At 40.0% G+C, this 18,157-nt stretch overlaps 1 protein-coding gene across 9 annotated transcripts in view; it reads right to left on the bottom strand.

Moving 5' to 3' along the window:
* Nucleotides 1-18,157, bottom strand: part of SGMS1 (sphingomyelin synthase 1) — a 285,202-nt gene that overhangs the window by 88,103 nt on the left and 178,942 nt on the right. The window contains exon 1 of one of the 9 annotated variants that reach the window (XM_012762885.3): nucleotides 11,569-12,435. The exons of the other annotated variants lie outside the window; for them this stretch is intronic. The gene's annotated coding sequence lies outside the window, so the exon portion shown is untranslated. Of the gene's footprint in view, nucleotides 1-11,568; nucleotides 12,436-18,157 lie in introns of those variants that run through there. 9 annotated transcript variants of the gene reach the window in all.

The following is an 18,157-nucleotide window of genomic DNA, read 5'->3' as shown; positions in this document are numbered from 1 at the left end:
TATACTAATCCTTCTATTAAAAATTTATTTAAAAAAGAGAGCCAGATAGATATATGCCAAAAATATATTTTCCTGGAGGAAATCACAAGAAATGTAATAGTTAACATCTTTTTCTGTAACTTTTGATATCATTTGTATACTAACCATGTACATACATTGTTTTTATTTATTTTCAGTGTTGTCATGGTTACCTAAGTGCAATATTATGGACAATTATCTTTTCTCTTTACACTCTGTTTACCAATAAAATCTAATTTAAAAAATAAAACCAGAAAATATAAAGCATTTATAAAAAACCTTAATATCTGAACCACACAAAATATACTTAATGAGTTGGCTCTTTAGGAGAGTTCGCAGGAAGAAAAACACAACAAAATATAATAAGAGATGAAATACAGAAAAAGAAGGCAATGCAGATGGAGACGGATTTGAGTATCAACCTGGGTTCAAGGACAAGGCTGAGTATTTCTCTGTTTCTAATGTTTTAAACAAAATGATAAATTATGCATTGCATGGTGTTATAGAGCAAGAAGCCACAATGAAATCTAGTAGTTCATATCTGTGGAATGTGGAAAACAACCTAGAGAAAAAAATCTTCAAAGAGTCCTTCTGAAAGAATAACCATCCCAATTCACGAGGAAGCAGTAAAGAAATGCACTCACAAACTAAATAAAAAACCTACCTTGTACCAATAAAACCATAATCCTAGAATGTATTATGAAATCTTTGGCAAATATTTATAAAGCCTAAGAGATAAAACTCCAAATTGAATTATTTCATATGCAACTATAATTCTAGGTTGTACAACCTATCTTCACAGGCATTAAACAAAAGCTTGCAATGTCATCTAGCTGAATGCCATTTCATAAATGTGGCTCCAATTCCTGATCATCCATGTATTTATTCAAGGTTTAAAAAGTAAACAGTAAAAAAAAATTAAGAACTCTAATCCTTAACAGTCACTTAGTGATGAGTCACAATACGAAGTAAAACCACAAAGCCTTCATAGTCTGAGGAAAATGATGATGTACCACAGGGGAAAACTCACTCAAATATGTATACATCAAACACAGTTACCTAGTTGAACAAAAGAAAAACAAAGGCTCTGAGAAAAAAGGTGGACTTTTTTCCTCCTTGTGTCAGTTATCAGTTTACTGCCTCTCAGCCACAAATTCACCCTTTACTGTCTGATCTGCAAAAATGGATCTGGGCCCTTTAAGTATTTTTCCATTTGCTAGCTAGCATGAGGTTTAAGTTTTGTCAACAGAAGATGCTGGGAAGACATTGCAGGAAGAAGGGGCTCTCCTTCCTTATTCTGGAGTCATTACCCAGCAGGCTCCTGCTGCATGTACAGCCTCTCTAGCACCTGTCTCCAACAGTTTTGTACTAGAGTGCCTCCCGTTAGATGTCACTTCATGAACAGCTTTCCCCAGCACACTAAAGGATGGATTCTCAGCAAGTTCTGAAAGGTAGCTTTTCAGCAAGTTCTGCTGGTGTGGCACTACAACTTCTCTGCCATGCAGTGAGCCAAGGCCATGTCCCCTCCCACAAAGTTTGGATAGAAGTCTGGATCTTAGCGCTGACAGGGGTTGGGGCATGTTCTCTTCCTTGGGTCCTCTCTCTCAGCCATAGGGGTAGTGGTTACTCCTTATATTTCTATATTCTATTTTAATAGTTCTGTATTCTATTTCCATAGTTCCACCTTCTATTTCTACATTCTATAGAAGTCTGTTTACTTATTGTGATTGTCCAACCCCTTGTCATAACTAATAATTCTTAAAATGAAACTTCCCCTGTTCAAACTACTATGTGGTTTCTGCCTCCGGTGAACTAACGGATACACCCCCTTTACCCACCAGCATTCCTGTGGTAGGCCCCATGGCAACATGCACAAGTAAAAGAAAGAGCATGAATTTGCATTTTTTGCATTCTGTCCCTACCTACATGGCCTCTCTTGATTTGTTAAGTGATGTATAAAAATGTGCCAATAAAAACCTGGTGAAGATGTGCTTAATTCTCTGCACATTGGAAGGAGAAATGCAGAAGCTGCCAGAAGCACTTCTCACCTTACTTACTCCCTTTTACATCTCCTTTGTGGCGCCAGCTCCTATCTGCCCCTGAGCTTCAAGAACACCCTCCTCCATGAGCTTCAAGAACACCCTCCTCCAATCGTCCCTCCAGCCTGGGGTTGGTAATAAGATCCTGCAGTTGCTTATCTCTTGGTTTCTTTAATATGCCCTGTATGGCTTTATGCTTCCACCTGTGGAAGTAACTTCACAAAATTTCCTCTGTTATAAATAAAAGTGGCTTTTTTTTTCCTTGCTTAGGCCCTGACTAACCAGATATAATAAAGTGGTTGCATATACACATGCTGAAGATTCACTGCGTCTACTCTGGAAAGCCATCGTGCTCTGCTAAGATCCAAATTTTAAACTTGTGGAAACCTAAAACAATATACTTTCATTTGGCCTAAAAGAGCCAGAGTTAAACCCCTGAAATATTCTGATTTATATGGGACTTCCTCAAAAATGGATCCAATACTTTTAATACCTAATTTCTTTAAGGCTGAACTTTGGCTGAATCATCTGCAAATTTTTATCTAAAATGGAAAAGTTCACTTAAAAGAGCAGCACCCTCATTTAGCCAGTGTATATCATATTGCTGCCCAATAGAACTTTCTGAGATGACAGAAATGTTCTGTACCTGTTCTACCCAATATGGCAGCCATCAGCCACATATAGCTATTGAACACTTGAAATGTGCTTAGTGTAACTAAGAAATAAGATTTTTAACTTTAATTAATTTAAATATCTGCATGTGGCTAGTGGCTATCATACTGGACATCAAAGGTCAAGCATATGGTCATCTCTATTGGGGGAAGGACTTCCATTGCTAGTGATGTTCTTGTGTACTTCGGCAGGGAAGAGGTAGATATAGAAAGAAGCAATGTAGAAGTGTTAGCCCTTTTATTATTCATTCTATTCACGGCTTAAAGATATTATAACAACCCCTAGCCTACCTGACCCAACCTACCTACAAACATGGACACATAATTTATTCAGATAATTTGTTAACAAATTCTTAGAGAATAAAACTCACCTGAACACAATAGTAGTGTGAGAATGAAGGGGTCAGAGGGAAAATCTGGTGGTTGAAGAGAAGTATAGACTAGAGCCCAGACCCAGCAAGGGGAGACAACTCTCTTTGGAAAGAGATAACATTGGAATTCTTGCTTTGTTTTTGCCTTTTTGTTGATATATAATATTTTACATAGTTATGGGGTACATGTGATATTTTATTACGTGCATAGAGTATGTAATGATTAAGTCAAGGTATTTGGGGTAGCCATCACCTCACGTATTTATCAGTTCTATGTACTGGGAACACTTCAAGTCCTCTCTTCTAGCTGTTCTGAAATATACATTATTGTTTACTATGGTCACCCTACTCTGCTATCAAACACTAGAACTCCTAACTATATGGGTGTGTTTTTCGTATTCTTCAATCCAGTTGGAATGATCCCCTGTTTCTTTCCTATTGAACTAATCCAGCCCATTCCTTACTCTTTTTCCACGAGGATTCACAGTCTTATTGTGACTATATGGTTTTCATACCACACCTACCATGGCAGTACTGAAACTGTAAAAGACATTCACTGATACAGACTGATGACAACTAGTTTCTGGGTAGGAACATTTAATTTCCTATCTCTGACCTTTACACAGACATAATCAAAATACATTAAGCCAGGTCCCCAATTCTCCTGAGAATTTTGCTCCTAAAAGTAAATGCTAAAGATTAACAGTAGATAACTGCAGGAAACTGTTTTAGTATATCAGTGTGACTATAAGAATATTAAAAAGATAATCACATATGAAAGAACTTTAAAAGTATCCCAGTTTCTGCAACCCAATGTCCAAGAAACTATATACTGCCTACTATCCTGAGAACCTAAGTATACTTCACGAGTCCACAAGAATTTTAGCAATACAAAAACCACACTGAAAAATTTTGTGAAATTTTGGCTGTGAACCGTTTGACTGGAGATTTCTGTCATTGTTTGGTAGTTTGTTCAATTTAAATGAGAATTACAGAACATACTAACTAACAAAGTCAGAATTAGTTTACCTGTAATTGTAACTCTTAACAACGTACCCTAGTTTGCTTTACTCATGTTTACATGAGTCACCTGAAGAACAGAACACCACATTTCCACTGTGAATAAGCACTCAATGGCGCTCATTTTTCTTCTCAACATTTCCTAAACTGCACAAAAAGATAATGGTACTGTGATGACCATCACACTCTAGTGCTGCAAGCTGCACAAAAAAGGGCATTCACGGTGAAGACATGCAAACCTTGGGAAGCCAGCTGGTCCTTGGAGTGCAGTATCATCTTGGCAGACTCATCACAGTCCAAGGCTGGCCATTCATCTTGCACATTCATAAATATGATGATCAGGAAAGGGCTCGTGCTAACCACACTCGTGGTGACATTAAAGTAAAAATACCAGTTTAATACCTTATTGTGAAAAATATTAATATAAACTATAATGTAGATTAGATGCTAGTATCTGCTCTTCTGTGTGTCTCTAAAAGGCATAACCACATGAGGAAACCAAATTACAATCAGGAGGGTGCACAGTGGGCATGGAATGGAAATACATTCTGTGGCTTCCTGTGTGGCCTGACATCGTGCACTGTTAGGGTAAGGCAGGCTCAGAGATGCTAACTGACAAGGGCGGGACTGCACTTTAAGTCAGGTGCAGAACCCACGCAGTCTGATTTCAGAAGCCCACAGACAGCTCCACCACAGGGGAAGGTCTACTGGGCAACCTGCTAATGCTTCTCTGCAGACAGACCAGTTTGGCCTCTCAAACTAAGTCTTCCATCCCAGTCTCCAAGTTCTAAATTCTCTAAATTTAAGTTCCTTAAGTTCTCTAAATTCCTCTTCAAATAAATTCTCCTTCAGAGTAACACCTTAGTGCCTTTAACCAAGTTATAATTCTGCCTTGAAAGCCATTTAATCTCTTTGCTTACTTTGTATCTTTGCTGTGCTCCATTCATTACAGGTTTGTTTTATAGTTTCTTTCAGAGTCAGGTTTTTCTTTCCAAATTTAGAAGAGGGGAAGTGGTCTGTAGGCCCTCATGTATGGTGCACACACCATACCTGTGGTAGGAGCCAATAATAATTCCGGTGAAATGTAGGCTTCAGAAATTTCAAGGAAGAGAGAGGGACCTCTTAAAAAAAAAAGGAAACTACACCACACCTGTATTTAAAGAATTCATTAAATGTCAACCTTAAACTCTAAAAAATGCAAGCTAACAGACCTATGACATGGGTAGTGAGGTATACTGTTCTACTCTACCTTGACTTAAATCTCTTTGTTATTTCTATTGCTAGCACATGTTTGGGCCTTTTGGTGAGACCCTCAAACATCAAAATGCAAAGAAATCTATCTTTATATCTGTTGACTCAGCACAAGTCTGACCTTTACACAGACATAATCAAAATTGGGATTTTAGTACCACATACTGTAGAATTACAACAAACTGACGTCCAGGAGGCTTGCAAATACATAATCAGCCTTCAAATATTTTCCACAACACTTCCAGCAGTACATGGTAATTTCTAGTCTCATCCACATCTAAGAAATCAAAGCGATTAAATACACCTAAAGTGGAGAAATCATCTATCAGGTCTCAAGAATTGTGATCACAGGCACCATCTAAAATGGTAATTTGCCTAGTCTTTCATTTATTTATTATTAAGCTGACTTTCAGCCTAGCTTGAACATCAAAGTCCTGGCTTCTGACCCCGTGAAGGTACTCAGTATTGTGTAACCAGTTCAGTATTCTGTTGGAATCACTAAGATTCTGCCATTACTGCTTACCCAGCAACTCAGGGCAAGTTAAGGCCACAAGAGTCTGTCTGGAACATCACCACCTATTTCTGTACAATCGGGAGAGTTAAGCAAGCTTGAAGGTTAGCTTAATGAAGGCCTTCAAGCACGAACAGGGCTTAGTCTGTGTTATAAATTTCCCAGAAGTGTGTTTTTATCCCCAAGCCCTTACCATTCTACATGCCACTTACACTGTGGCTGCCGTACTTCCCTTGGGCAGCCACCACTCTCCTGAGGTGAGCCAGCTGTGAACTCTCCCCGCTGCTCCAAGAGGAGAGATTTCCTTCCAGACACCCACAGAGAGGCAAGCTGCTAGGGGCAGAGGGTACCAACACTTGCTCCACTTGAGAGTTCAAGTCACATGTTTATGTGAGGCTTACATAATTCAGTTCCAATGTAGTAGGGACCTTGAGAAAGAAAAGTAAGAGCAAACGCTTTCAAAAAATCACTAACTTCAATTCTCCAACCTGGATAAGACCCTTTTCCTAAGCCACAGAACTTTTCATTGCTGGGCCTCTTATTGGTAGCCCCCCCTCCTAAAAAATTGACAGAATTGCAACACATTCTGCCTTTACAAGGTGGATACTCTGAAATCTTCCCACCCAACCCCTATTGCACACGAAAAGTCACACCTTTAAGTCAAATACATACACTATCAACTGCTCTTAAGGATAAGCTACTCTCGGTTGCTATAGAGGCAGGAAAACGGTGGGGCTTGTGAGTGGTCTCCAGACTCTTAGTTCCACAGCTGATACACAATTGGAGGTGACAGAAAGAATGATCGCATAAAAGCTTTACCTTTTGGGGGCAGGCTGAGAGGAGGGTACAGGAAATCACTAAGACAACAGTACTGACACATTTGCACATACACTGGCTGGGTGTGTTGCTTACATCTTAAGGCACTGGAAAATATATTTAAGAAAACATAATATCAAGAGTAAGATGAAAAAACAAAATTGTACTGCTTAAGAACAAACATTACAAGTTTTTACAGTGGAACAATTCACAAACACAGAAGTTATATTCTTGGCTAGTTCCAGACTGATATGAAATAGCCGACTGACTGACTCTTGTTTCCCATGCAACTTATTCCCTCTTCCTAGAAGGTACTTCTCATCTTAGGGCCAAAGTAACACCTCCAAAGACATTTACCTCCCCTAAGATTTTATCTCTTTTGGAAGGTAAGAACCCTTTTGCTTTTCATCTTTCAACTATTAAAAATCTAATTTTCTTATATACCCTCTTTCCAAATCTTACATTTTAATATGGGCACCACTGAATTCCACTACTGAAAGTAATGTAAATTTTAAAAAACAATAGTTACAATTTACTACTGTGCCCAAGGACTGTGCTACATAACTTACATGTACATCCTATTTATTCTTCTAAACCCTATGAGACAGAGATCTGGCTTTCACAGATAAAGAAACTTGCCCCAAATCACACAGCAGGTTAAACAGGTAGGTCTGAGATCCAAGCCAAGGCTTAACTGGCTCCCAAAGCATTATAATATATTCCTCCAGGAAATGAAGCAAGTGACACATCACTGTGCTGCTGATAAAATGTGTACACTGTATACACCTGCAGATTTCAGAGTACATTACTCTCAAAGGCCTGTTCATAAACATAACTCTTAAAGCTGCTTGGTGATATTGCTAAAACAAAGATAAGTATTCAAATTTCACAAACGGAAGGGTTTCTCAACCTCAACACCACTGGCATTCTGGACAGGCTAATTCTTTGTTGTGAGGGGCTGCCCTGCGCACTGTGGGATGTTCAGCAGCCTCCCTGACCTCTATCCACTAAAGGCCAGTAGCACACCTCTCCACACCTAGCTATGACAATCAAAACTGTGTACAGATATTGCCAAATGTCCCTTGGGGGGCTTAAAATTGCACCCAGTAAAGAACCACTGAGTTAAGCTAATTGCCCAAGAGTACACAACTAGTTAAAGAGTGAACTGATTCCAGGAAAGCACTCTCCTAAATCCTAATTTAGTGGAGATTTCTCTTGTACCAAGCTACATCTCCTTAACAGAAAGCATTTATTAAACTGAATTAAATGTACAGAATTCAGAATGTGACCATCTCTATTTCACCACACTGGCAATACCAAATAAGTACTGTCTCTCAGTTTTTACATTAAGGGGAACATGCTCAGTGTCTTCAAAGCACTGTTCAAATAATAGTTTCTAGACCCTCTCTCCACCATCTGATTACCCCATTCAGGATATGTGTTTAAACACAAACCCAGAAATGTGTACAACACTGCCTCAAGTAGTAGTAGTAAAAGTAGCAACAAGACTAACAGCTAACGTATATAATTTATTGTCACATTCTGCTTTAAGAACTTCACACGGATTATCTAATTTAATCCTTCACATTTTCAACTGCCCTATGAGGTATTATTATTATCTGCATTTTATAAATGAAGAAACTGAGCCACAAAGACCTCAAATAACTTGCCTGGGGGTCTGCCTCCCAAATCCCTGTTCCTAACCATTAACCACAGTGCTTCAAAGAACTGCGGGACCATTACCTCCTTGGTTGTAAATACTCTATCTCTAGTAATGTGCGAGTGTTTTTCCCTTGCTATATCAAGTGCACACTGCTCATCAAGGCATACTGCTGGCATCGTGCTCAAGTCTGATCAACTTTTGGGTCCAAGGCACAAGCCCACTTACCTATACTACCGTGTAGCCCATATTGTTCCATCTTGAAAAAACACACATAGCCCACTCTTTGTTAAATGTTTGCTGTAGCAGACATGTCATATATATGGCAATGCACTGATATATTTGTCCAATTAATGTCATCAAAAAATAAGGTTAAATGGACATGAGTGACCCTTAGCAAACATATGCGTAAGCAAACATATGTGAGATACTGATCACTTTTTTTTTCTAAGCCATCCCAATAATTCTTTTCAAAAATGTGATTTACAATTCTGCTAGATGCCAACATAAGTCTAAATCTAAAGTTTTCAGAGTTTATCACCTCTCCATTTTTGAAAATCAAGTCTTATGACATGCTTTCCTGTATCTCCCTGACTTTTTCAAGATTACTCCCAGGTGGTTGGATCATCACAGTGGCATGCTCTTTCAACACCCTCAAGAACTCAAGTCACCTGAAGCAGCTAGGAGTTACAGAGATCTAAGGAAGTGGTACGGTGTCCCTACTTGACCTAGGAAGGCGAATGGATGTTTTCTGTCAAATAGATGGTGAGGGAGATGAGTTGGGGGTGTAATACCCAGTCCTGGAATAGATGCTGTAGTTCATGGTCCAAGAAGACAGCACTATCCTCTTGTATTAAGACACACCAACAGATGCTCTAGCCGATGGACTCTCAGAACTGGCTGCCCTATGAGACACACTCAGACTTTTCCACTTCTAAACAAGTCAAGTTTGGGTGATCGCAGAGTGTGCCTTTATAAATTTACCATTCTCAACAAACAGATTCAACACTAACCTAGGTGCTAACATAAATTTAAAAACATTTTACTTAGCACATAAAATACTGCAGGTATGTACTCATACGTGGAGTATTCAACTGCTGGGAATCCACAGATCCAGCTCCTGGTTTCACAATTGGAGAATGCCCTGAGTTGCACTTTGTGAGGAGCAGGAAGAATACGCATGCACAGAACTAACAGGGCTTCCACAAAAAAGTAGGAGAAAGCCAACAAAGATCAGTAACTCTAAGGCAGCCACGTGTATTAATTAACGGGCTCACCAAGAGTAGGGCTTCCTCAGTTAATATTGCAAAACCACAAGCTTCCAGAGTAAATGCATCATTCCTTGAACTTTGATATTTGGCACTGGGGCAATGAGGAGCTTTTAAATCTCTTAAAAATATGCTTCGAACCAAGAACCTCCTCTGGATCATTTCACACAGAAAAATCAGAACTATTTTAGGAGCAATTGGAGCCACAAGGAAAAAATAAGAAACCTTAAATGCTAACTTCTAACATAAACTACATTAACTAGCTGTGAAATTTGGAGATTATATAACCTTGCTAAGCCTGTTTCTTCAACTATAAAACAAGGGCAATAACACCTCCACCTCTTGCCACAATAGTAAATACTAAATGAAATAATTCATGCAAAGCATCTCAGTATCTGATAAAAGGAGAGCCTTAAATATTTAGCTTTATTAAAACTATTAGGTGAAACTAATAAAAATCCAAATTTAATTATCCCGTTAACCACCTTAGAGATTTAATAAAATATTTTCCCATTCTCACCACCTGAGGGGGCTTTTCCAAGTGCCCCAGTGGACTTAGGCCATTTTTCCCAACACCTCACTGTTTCCTTCCCACAGACATTTGATCGGTTAAACACAAAGCAACTGAGCTTAACAATGAGCCTATGAACCTGAAAACAGTGTAAATAGGCACTCATAGGGTAACTTAAAGTTTTCAAAAAATTATTTTAATTATTTCATTTAGAAGTGATTTCTTTGCAGGAGACGCTTCCTTCATAGACCCAAAAAGAGTCAGCTGCAAAGAAGTTTCTTACTCTTTCTATTACAGTCTATCTAATGATTGTATCACAGTATCTTCGTAAATGCATAACTGTAATACTATTCATATTCATAACTTCATAATTCAGTTACAATTTTCCCCACCATCCTTTATGCTACTGAGACATCTTGAGCCTGCCTTTCCAGTACACAAGCAGTGTTCCTGACTTTGATAACTTCTGTTGCAGTGTGTAAGTCCTTAGTAATCACAAGATGCTGCTTTCCCTGTCCCCCACCTTCCCCAACCTCTTGCAAGAAAATAAGTTACTTGCACCATACAAATGAACTTGCTGATTAATTTCTTTTATAGCAAATCAGACTTAAGAAGCTCACTGAATTTATTTCTACGTAAATTTAAAAGTTATAACTCAGTTGAATTAAAAATGGAATGATTATTTGTAGCATTCAAGGGAATAGAACCTGGGTCTCCAGATTCCTACTTTGGTACGACTGAAGTAACAATTACACAGAGCAAAAACAAATAGGAAAAAGAAAGAAACAAATTTCCACTCATTCCACAGGAGCAATTACCTGGCCACACTAAATAGAAAGCAAAGCTATGGAGTAAACATGCTCATTCCAAAACACGGAGAGCACGTGCTTCCTCCTGGCACTTCATACAGAACTCACTCACCAGCTGGCTTCCAACCTGCCAAGCAAGTTGGCAGAAGGACAGTTTTGTACCAGGACTGCAGTTGGAGAAAGCAAGTACTTCCCGAAAACTTAGTAACCAAAGTGCAAATGCAATCCCATTCTTTAAAAAAAAAAAAACCAAGAGGGAAGCTTTATGTCCCCAAACACAAACCGCCCCCTGAGCCACGATTCTCAGACCGCTTTAGTCAGGTTGGTTAGCATCACACAACATTTAGGGCATTCAGCCTACCTATATCCTGACCCACTGTTTCAGCAACTGCACGAGCGTTCTCAGGTGTAAATAGCTATTGCCTATTTATTTTGTCATTAAAGCGGGATCCAGTAAAAACTAAGCTTCCCTTGACTTCGCCGTACTAGAGGAAATAACACTGGCAGCGATGCTGGGTGTTTTCTAGAAGGCGCGAATGGTTGTTTCTTCCCTGTTTTCAATAGGGTCCCAACCGTCTGGGAGAGCGCTCTCACGAACGCATCCCGGCAGGCGCAGCACTTACAGTCTCTCCTCCCCAGAGGCAGCGTCTCCTGGAAAGTTCTCGGGGCACCAAGTTTTCGCACGGCCACGGCGCGCTCAGGGCGCGCGCTGTCTGCCCAGGCGCAGGCGGAAAGGCGAAGGCGGGGAGCCGCGCGCCGACCCCGGCCCGGCCCGGCCGCCCCTGTCCGCCCGGCCGCCCCTGTCCGCCCGGCCGCCCCTGTCCGCCCGGCCGCCTGCGAGCACCGCGGCGCTGCGGAGCCGGGCCTGGCGGGCAGGCGGACGCGCCGATCCTCCCCGGGGTCAGCCGCGAGCTGGGACGTCCAGCCCAACCTCCGCCGCTCCAGCTGCGAGAGCGCCGGGCGTGGCCCCGCGGCAGAGGGTTTTTGGAATGCAGGGTGTGGCCCTCCACCAGGGCAAAAAAGAAATGAGTCAGCCCGTTCAATCCTAACCAATAAGCATGTTCACTGTCGGTTAAGGCGGAACTTGCCTTTCTTGATTTATACCAGGCTTAACAGCTTTTCTACAATCTTTTTTTTTTAAATCCTTTAACAACGGCACTACTTCTAAAAAATGGTAGGTTGCTTTTTGAAAACACTTAAGAAATGCGTTTTAGGATTAAGGAGTAATCATGATATGATAGATACTTAATCAGTGAATATTCGTTAATTTCTATTGGTAAAAGTTCTTGAGTTAGGGATTCTAGGTGCAAAGAGCATGCTATCTGGTGTCAAAGCAAATTCAGATCTGACTTCTGACAACACTATATAGGCCCCTGAGCAAGTTTATATTCAATGAAGAGGATAAAATGCCCACCTAACAGTTTGCGAACACATTACAACAGTCTCGCCTACCTGCGGTTTTGCTTGTGAGGTTTCAGTTACACCCCCCCCCAACCCCCCGCAACAGCAGTACAAAATATTAAATGGAAAATTCCAGAAATAATTCTTAAGTTTTAAATTGCATAGCATTCTGAATATTGTTAAAATTGTTCTATTATGTTGTTGTTGTTAATCTCTTACTGTGCCTAATTTATAAATTAAACTTTATCACGGGTATTTATGTATAGGAAAAACATAGTACACATAAAGATTCAGTATGACCTGAGGTTTGGGCATCCACTGGGTGTCTTGTAACATATCCCCAGAGGATAAGGACGGGGGTGGGGGGACTACTGTATATGTAATAATACATGCAAAGCATTTAAGCACAGCTTTTGACATGAAATCAGGCACTCAAAAAATGGTAAACCTTGTCCCTTTGAGTCCTCAATAGGAATCTCCAAAATTGTAGAAAACTGGCCATAATTTTTTAAAATTCTTTTCCATGTTAAATATTCAAAGAATTTTAGGGCTGAAATAGTTCTTTGGTATTGCCTGTTGTAAGTCCCTTAAAGTGTTGAGAAACTTAAGAAGCTTTTTGGCTTAGGATTCTTGAATTTCCTATTCTTATTAGACAATAGGAATTTATTGGTGGTAAGAAAATACGGCTTAAATTGGAATGATTTCGTTTAGGCCATAATTAAACCAACTTTTTAAAAAGTAAGAGTGATTTTGGAAATATTCTATCTGGGTCACTGTGCCTTAAACATTATTTTGGAATAAAAATATTTAAAAGGAACTACTTAGGAATTGGCAAATTATAGGAGGCTACAGAAGTGCTGACTCCTGAGGACTCATTAAGAAATGAGTCAGTTGTTAGTGCCAACAGAGAGTTTCTAAGGGAAGAAAAAAAATTTTGACACAAATTAAACCTTCTTTGCTTTTGGAGAAGATCTCCAGAGTTTTAACTTCCTCATATTTGTTTAGTCATTCCATAGGCCAAGATTTCTTCTAAATACTCGTTAGCCAAAGATCTAAAGTGAAGTCAAAGGCCTTTCCTAAAATGGTATTCTTTTCTCCAAAGCAACATAGGAGAGTGGAAAGAGAGCCAAGAGCTCCCTCCCTGGTCTCAGCTCTGCCACTAAGTGACCAGGTAAACTACTTCACCCTCTCTGAGGATCTCCAAGAGTGCTTCCAGTTGGGAGACTAAGCTGTGGTCAAAAATGGCAGAAGATAGGCCTATAGCCTAATGTTCGTCCTTTAGCAACAAGCACCCAACATATGAAGTTGGGCTGTTTCCTAGTCGATAAAGCTGATAAATCTCTGTAGACTCTCACATTCCACAGAAAGGTAATCTTATTCCAGATGCTTTTAAGTTAAATTCTGAAATCATCTGAGTGCCCTCCTTCTCTCTTGACAATTCACAATCAATAGATGTAATATGAAGGCTTCTTTTACATCTGGACTATTTCTTCCATTTCTGGTTCAGGCATTCATCCTCTCATGCCTGGGTCACTGAGGGTGAGTGTCTCCTGAGGTTCCAGCTGGCAGGCCCCTCCTTCTGCACCCTCCTCCCAACATACCAGCACCGTCATATGACAAATGTCAAAGTCTTGCATGCCATCAAGTCCTAAACTTTTCCTCTCATCAATTAAATAATTATAATTTTATAGTAGAGATCAAAAGGAACAAAATTTGCTTTATAGGAAACTCTGCTCAAACATCATGTAAATGTAATGTGCATTTTTAAAAGCATTGATGTTCTGTTTGCAAAACTATTATTAATACAATGAATTATATTGGGCTAATTGACAGTATGTTGGCTGTTACACCAAGGATAGCAGCTCTTTTATTTAAGACAACTACATAAAACCTATGTGTATATGAGCAATGCAATGAACTTAAGACTGCAATCTGAAAAATACAATTGTGTTGGTGTGTGTAGGCATATATAGATACTTTGAGATAATATGATGGAAGAAGGCGAAGGCAGCACATATAGGAAAAAGAGATGATCTAGCTTATTCCTATTGTTTAGGATCTGGTCAAGCTTAAAATTCAGAGTAGATGCTCCATCCAGGGAGAAGGAAGACTTCAAAAGTCTGCTTAGATACAATCATAAAGCACTTAAAAGATGTTTCCAAGAGTCTTTATGCTTCAGAAACAAGACCACCACCATTACCAGTGTAGTTAAAACATTCTCACAAGAGAAAAAAGATAATTGTTTAGGGAACAAATGATTTTGTTGTCTAAAATTAAAATGCAAAGTACAAGCACTCTCAGCATAGTTACTCCAAAACAGTGACAAACCCACAGGCCAGTGTTCAGATTCATTCAAAGGTTGGCCTCCACCTCTCCAACCCCCAATCTTAAAAACGCCTCTACCAAATAACCTATGTTGCTCCCCTAAAACAGCAGCCTCCAACCTTTTTGGTACCAGGGACCAATTTCTTGGAAAACAGTTTTTCCACGGACATGGGTCAAGGAAGCTCTGTGGCCCGATCCGGATCCCTAACAGGCCACAGATAGGTACTGGTTTGCAGCCCAGGGGTTGGGGACCGCAGCCCTAGAGCAGCAGGCACACTACCACTTCCACACCCAGGGATAGTGAGTGCTTATAATTGTATGTTGCCTTGGCATCCATTTTTAAATATAAGTTAAACTTTCTCGTACCAGAAGCAGGGATCAGCCACCCTTGACACAGTTTCCAATACTATACCCCACCTGAATGGCTCCAGCTGGTGGTCAGAGTTAAAACGTAGAGGCATCTCTCCCACCTGCCTAGCAGGCTGGGCTCCTCACTTTCCTACCACATCCTTTTAATAGACCGTTCAAACATTTGCCTGCAAATGTAAAGTGACTACCTCTAAGTCACAGTGTGACCTCCTGGAACTAGTATCTGCTTGCTTTAAACCCACCAATTAAAACTCCCCATGGGAAACCTGGTCAGATAGCATTCTGGAGCCAATAAAGGTGCTGGCCCACAGTTCCATTCTCTCTCTCTCTCTCTCTCTCTCTCTCTCTCTCTCTCTCTCTCTCTCTCTACCTGTGCTCCCTAGCCTACAAGGGGAGGGAGCAGAGTAGGGCCTCAAGCGTGCTGTGTACCCTTACAAGATCTGTACGTACTAAAAATTCTTAAACTTTGACATTGTGCTTGTGTCACTGAAGTTGTGCCCAAAATCCCAACCCTGATGGAGAGGCTGCCCCAAGGAACCCATGCAGGTAGATCCTCTTGAGCCTCTCAGCTGCTGACAGTTACCAGCTAAGTTGCTAGAGCTTCATTCAAAGAACTAAGCCCACACCATGCCTTCTGATGACCTGCTCTCACTCTTTCTACTGTTTATCCCATTTCAGACCCACTCAAACCCTTCCTTCTCCTGGAACCCCACACACTGGCCCAAGCCCTGGGGACCTCTCCTCTCCCCCATGTGCCTACAGACCTTATTCTTTACACCTCCATTTCACTTTCTTTCATTTCACAGCATCCTAGCATCCCCCTTCTTTTTGAGATCCCTGATTTCTCTCTCTCACCAGATAACAAAAGTCCATCTGAAGCAGGGATTGTGTTTCAGAGGCTTTGTGTCCCCTAGGGCCGAGCTGATTCTGAATAAATAGTCATTGTTGTTGATATAACGATGTTTAAGTTATATAACAGCCACAAAGGAGAAAGGGAAACTTTCCCTTTGACTGCTGACATATCAAGAATAAACAAATACTGTGGCTGTTCAAACCAGTTGGCAGGCAGAACCCAAGCAGCAGATGCGTTTCTTTGCTCCTTATGACATGTTCCAACAATGCAGAAAGCTACCGAGATGGCAAATCTCATGTTTCCTAGAAGGAAGTGGAGTCTACAAACCAGTGTCGTCACATAAAATCTCAGTTCTCCAAACACTAAGGCACTGAAGGGAACGGGGGCAATAAGCCATTCTTCCCTTTCAAGTAAGGAACACATACATACATATTTGACAATCTTACGAAAGTATCAATTCCTCCTTAAATATAAACATCTCTCTCAATGTATGTGTTATAGCCCCAAAAATCTGTTTATCTAAAAGTGCTCCTAACCATAAATAGTAGCAAAGGACAGCTCTTCAAGACAATTTATAACTCTTAGAACCATCATAGGTATACATTTGTTATAAGACATTTTCATTATATGGCATCACAGGTATATAAAAGTTATATGACGTTTGCATTAGAGCAAGCCGTTGTCAAAAGAGTCATTAACACACATGCGCGCGCACACACATTTGATAAGCTTCAACATATTTCTGCTTTCATGACAGATGGGAATAAACCACTGTTCTAAAAAAGCTATGTCATAAATCAGCTATCCTACTATGCAATTAAATACTTTACTATAACTGCTCATGGCAAAGGCACTGATTTGCTAAACAAATATTCCAAGTATAAACAACCAAATGAATTAGTCAGCACTGTTTAACTTTCAGGTAACAGAAAGGGCACTTTAAGCAGCAAAGGCAAAAGCAAAAGGAGACACATTGATTCTAAATAAGCCAGCAACCCAGTAAAGCCATAGAAGTAGCTGGGCTTTAGAACCAACTTAAAATGAACTGCACCAATGACATCTTTGCTCCTAGAAGTTGAATTTGTCCTCCATTCCCGAAGCCTGCCTTTTTTCCCCTTAACTCCCAGATTTGCTGATATGAGGGACTATTTCTCTTTTCACAGAATTTTAAAAACTCTTAAGGGAGGCCCAGCTTAGGGCCATGTACCCACAACTGGTTGGTCTACACTAGAACCACCTAGTTGGATTGGTGGGAAGAGTAGTTAAATCCTCCAGAAGAAGGTGGCTTAACTTCTCAGAAGTGGGAAGAAGGGCTCATATATCTGCCCCAAAACACATTACTAACTATCAAGGAATTCTATTTTATACCTAATGTGGAAGCTTATCCGAGCAGCACTTAACCTGGTAATAAATTACATTCTATAAGTTCACTTCTAGAGTCAAAAGTCAGTGAACTCCAATGTGACACTTGGAGTGCATTTTGCTTGAGACAACATGTCAGAGCCAACTTCAAAGCCACGTATGTCTGACCCAAAAGCTGGGACTATTGTGTCTAATACTCAGAGCAGCCGTACAGGAGTAGGCTTACAGAAGGGGCCACTGAATGTTTTAGACTCTGTGTAAATACCTAAAAAGAGAAGGGACTAGAGGACCATCATAGTCACTAGCCAGACTCTTTAACTTTCTGTTTCTTAAAAGAAGGTACTTCTCTATGGCTCAAGAAAAGAAAATATTTCTCCAGCTAGGCTTTAAGCTACCTTACACTTGTACTTACATGAAGATCATCTGAAAATCAAGAATTTATAAATAGTATCTTCATAAAAAAATGTATTTTACACTGTTAAAAAAAAGAAGGTACTACCTATAGTAAAATATCTGTCTAAAGTGTTTTAAGAGAAAATTACAATTAAAAAAAAAGACCTGACACTAATGTGACTCAGATCCACTAGTATGAACAATGGACACATTTACCAGCATTAACTGTTTCATAGCTTTAAAAACATTTGGTTATGTAGTATTTAATATATACAAGTTAATACATTTAACATATTTGTTATGAAGCATAATGTTAAAATCAACACACATGAACCTACCACCTATCCTAAGAAGCAGACCACATCCATAAAAACAGGACAGCTGTCTGGGTGCTGCTTCCCTGGGCTGGCTGAATCTGACAACCACTTCTTTCTGTCCATGTTTACAAAACGTTTGAAATCCCCTGGTCCAAGATAAGGCTTTAATAATAAATTACCCCTGTGCCTTTT

This window comes from Microcebus murinus, chromosome 14, assembly GCF_040939455.1.
Source record: "Microcebus murinus isolate Inina chromosome 14, M.murinus_Inina_mat1.0, whole genome shotgun sequence".
Classification (NCBI taxonomy): Eukaryota; Metazoa; Chordata; class Mammalia; order Primates; family Cheirogaleidae; genus Microcebus; species Microcebus murinus.
The sequence above is the reverse complement of the archived record's forward strand: the minus strand, read 5'-3'. Positions and strand labels throughout refer to the sequence as shown.